Here is a 3581-nt window from a genome sequence, read left to right as displayed (position 1 = left end):
ATAAATTTAAATATACAATACTAAAACTAAAATGTTGTATGGCTGCTACCTTTTTATTTTGTTTTTTGGATTAGTATTTTTTTATATTTTTGTTTATTTATTATTATTGTTATTAGGTAGGTATTAGGTAATTTATTTGCCTGTCTGTACATTTACTAGAGTGTAGAGAAAATAGAATTCTACATAATTATCTTGAGTCCATATTATTTTAAAATATATAAAATATAAATATTTTTATTTTAGCTTTTATTAGCCTTTTTGATACAAATACATTTTCCACTTCTTTACGTGGTCTTTGATTTATTGCATATAAACTTTATATTTTTTAAACCATTTTTTTACGAGTCTATTACATTGAAAATTCTGAAAAATTAAAAAGAAAGTATCCTGTGGTCGGATAGGCACCAACTTTGTGTGGTCCGTTTTTTTACAACTCGCACTTGCATTGTAATAAATTCCAAATTTCAAAAGAAAATCCCTGAATACTTAGAACACAACCCTCAGCCAAGTGTTAAGCGTTTAAAGAGCGACTAGCCTCCAGTTGCTATCTAAAATAAAAACAAATAGTAGAAAAAGTTTAAATAAATATGCAAATTGTTCAATTGGTATCACAAAAAAAATGTATTTTTGCTGGGAAATTGTGAAGATTAGTCCAAAAGTTGTTTGGGACAGCGCTTTCCCAGAGCAGAGAAAGCCAGCTGCATACGTCATCATCATCATCATAAATGATAAATCGTCAATTCCCGCTGGCCATGTTCAAGTGGCTTGTTTTACTCTAGTTCTTCTTGGTTTTTTTTTTGTACATCAATAAAAGAAAAGCCAAGGAGCAAAAGAAATAAACAAGTTTCGTTTTTTTTTTTGCCAAGAGCAAAACTACGAGTCGAATGCCACGAATGGGGCGCTAAAGGGTGTGCGGCAAACAAAGCCAATGTAATAAAGGAAAACACAACAATCATATTTTTATGGCAAATGCAAATGTAAAAGGAAAACAGGACAACAGGACGACCGAACAGGACCCAAGCCCAGCCAACTCACTTATGACCCTTCGCCTTGTCCTTGTCAGCGGCCATTGTCGCCCGGATGACAGTTGAGAATAAACTAAAAAACAATAAAATAAATTCAGTTAAACGAATTGCAAATACGCTTCAGAGCAGTACTAATTAGTATTTAATTAAATTAAATTAATTAATTAAATATTAGATATGTATTTTTAAGTTGAATTAACATTAAATTACTTAATAAATAAATTACTTAATTAATAAAACCAAAATTAAAAATATTTTAATGTACAGCTTTCAATAATAATAATATATTTTTAATTAAATTATGTAAGCTCTTAAGAAATTACCGATTTATTTATTTTACATTGAAATATGAGCCTAAATTAGGGTTTTTTAAGTTTATGTTATTATGTTAGATTCATAAAAGTTTGGTTTATTATTTTATACAGAAACTTGGCATTAAAATATAGAATTAGATTAGTTTTCCAACTTTTTACTGAATTAGTATATATAATGTGCTTTAAGTGAATAAGTTTAAGATTAAACAAAGATGGGTTACAATTCTTATTTAACGTATATAAAGGGTATAATTATAGGTGAGAGGATAAAATAATAAAACTAAATATATATGGACATATTTCATATAATTTTTGATTATAAGAGTTCAATAATATACAGTCGTATAGACTGTCTAAATGTCAGGGTATACGAAAATGACAAACGCATATATTTACCTATTACCCGCGGTAGGTGGCGCTGTTGTGGCGGTGGCCGATAAAATGATTTGCGTACAAATTGGTTCGAGCAAAATTCGATTGAGCTGTGGGAATATTCAGCGCCCTTTTGTTAACCGGGTTAACGCGCAAAAGGCAAAGTGGAAAATATGGCAAAAGAGCAGCAGCATCAGCATCAGCATCAACCGCAGCAGCAGCAGCAGCGGCAAAAGCAGCTGAGGAAACCGCCGGCCAACGTTTCCTAACTTCGTAAAGGGCTAAAAGCGATTTGGTCGGGGCCCTGGCAGAAGAAACACTTCAATGCCGAAAAGAAGTTTCCTGGGATAGTGCGAGGGTGGGCAGGGGGCTGGGTAGCTTAGTTTCCATGAGGGTGAAAAAAAAAAATTTAAAAAGCTTTTGTGGTTATTGAATTTGTGAAGCATTCCTTCGCCTTTGTTGCGGCTACAATCTCTGATGCTGCCAAATATGCCGGAAAATTTTAATGATTTCCGCGCGTTGGAGACAGAACTCAGCCTCATACTAGATACGAGCAGCCCGTCGCATTTACTTGAGTAAATGAAAACAAATCGACGTCCAGCGAGTCAGCAGAAGTCGCGGCGAGCGCATTCATTAGATTTTGCCCCAACTGCAAACACAGTTTTTCCCCAATTGCATTGGCCGCATAAGCCAGCTGAGCAGACCAACAGATAAACCAATCGATACGTCATCATTAGTTTTGGGGCAACTCCAATGCCGCAGTCAAGAACTGGCCTCCCAGTTAACTGGGCACTGCTTCTGCCACTGCCTCATGCCTCAATGGGCAAATGATGTGCAATGAATGCGAATATTTCGCGCAAATATCTTGAAGATTGCGGTGGTTTCATTATTGCAAACTACTCATTATTCTAGCAACTTACATTTCTTTAATTTGTGCTTACGTATTTTGAAAATTTAATACTTAAGAATGTATTTTTCGTCCCATTTATGTATGTCTGAAAGGCCATTATTGGGAAGTATCCATTATTCTACATACTTCGCATTCATTAGCTTCTGCTAATATATTTTCGAAATTTTGTACTTGGAAATGAATTTATCTTCCCCATAGATGTATGTCTCAAAGGCAACTACTTTATTTCAATGGAATTATGTTCAAAATAGACATACAAAACTGTTATTGATTGTTGGTAAGGTAGTATATGTATATGCGTAAAGATATTCTTGGTTTATAATTTTAAAATGCATTCTCTAATTTTCAATATAATTTAAATTTATATTATATTATTCCTTGAATGATGAATTTCTTAGATTATTATTATTTTCTAAGCCTTTAAGAGAAATAATGATATAATGAAACTACGTAAAAGTAAATAACAGGTAGTAAAAGAAATATCCGAGACTATAAAGTATTGGTACAAGGAGATGATTAGTTCATATGCCCGTCCTCCTGTTGCTTTTTTTTTATATTTTAAAACATCTAAATATAATCAATGAAATCACGAGAATCTTAAGAGCTGGAACCACCAAAATTGGAACGTTAGCTGTATAGGTTGTACAGTATTCATTGTATACTTATTTTCGCACTCTCGCTCTGATAAAATGTTTCTTATTCGCCTTAATACTAAATTTTACATTCAGGATGTCAGTTCCTCTTTTAACTTTGATTAAAATTTAGCATAGCATACTTTTCGGCGTACATAAAACTATCGCACCATCAAGTTCAGTGAATTTCCTACCTGTGTCAGTTGTTTCATTGATGGCCGCCTGATGGCATCAGAAACGGGTTTCCGTGCCGGACAAGCCGCCAATGTTCATATCTCTTTCCGACTTCTCTATCGCACACGCCGATTGCTTTCTCTGCCTTCTCTCT

The 3581-nt window shown here is 33.7% G+C and overlaps 1 long non-coding RNA gene across 2 annotated transcripts; it reads right to left on the bottom strand.

The window, feature by feature from the left end:
* Positions 1 to 308: 308 nt before the first annotated feature.
* Positions 309 to 2811, bottom strand: LOC115763148. Of its 2 annotated transcripts, XR_004017873.1 has the most exons (4): positions 2632 to 2811; positions 1736 to 2575; positions 1036 to 1098; positions 309 to 548 (listed from the first exon to the last, which is right to left on the bottom strand). It is a non-coding gene; the product is annotated as an uncharacterized LOC115763148 (long non-coding RNA). The 2 variants fall into 2 exon arrangements; XR_004017872.1 differs by having other exon boundaries at positions 309 to 1098.
* Between the last annotated feature and the right edge of the window lie 770 nt (positions 2812 to 3581).

The sequence above is a fragment of the Drosophila novamexicana genome, unplaced genomic scaffold (assembly GCF_003285875.2).
Source record: "Drosophila novamexicana strain 15010-1031.04,08,12 unplaced genomic scaffold, DnovRS2.1 tig00000689-arrow-pilon, whole genome shotgun sequence".
NCBI lineage: Eukaryota > Metazoa > Arthropoda > Insecta > Diptera > Drosophilidae > Drosophila > Drosophila novamexicana.
Note: the sequence above shows the minus strand (reverse complement) of the source record. Positions and strands in the feature narration are given on the sequence as shown.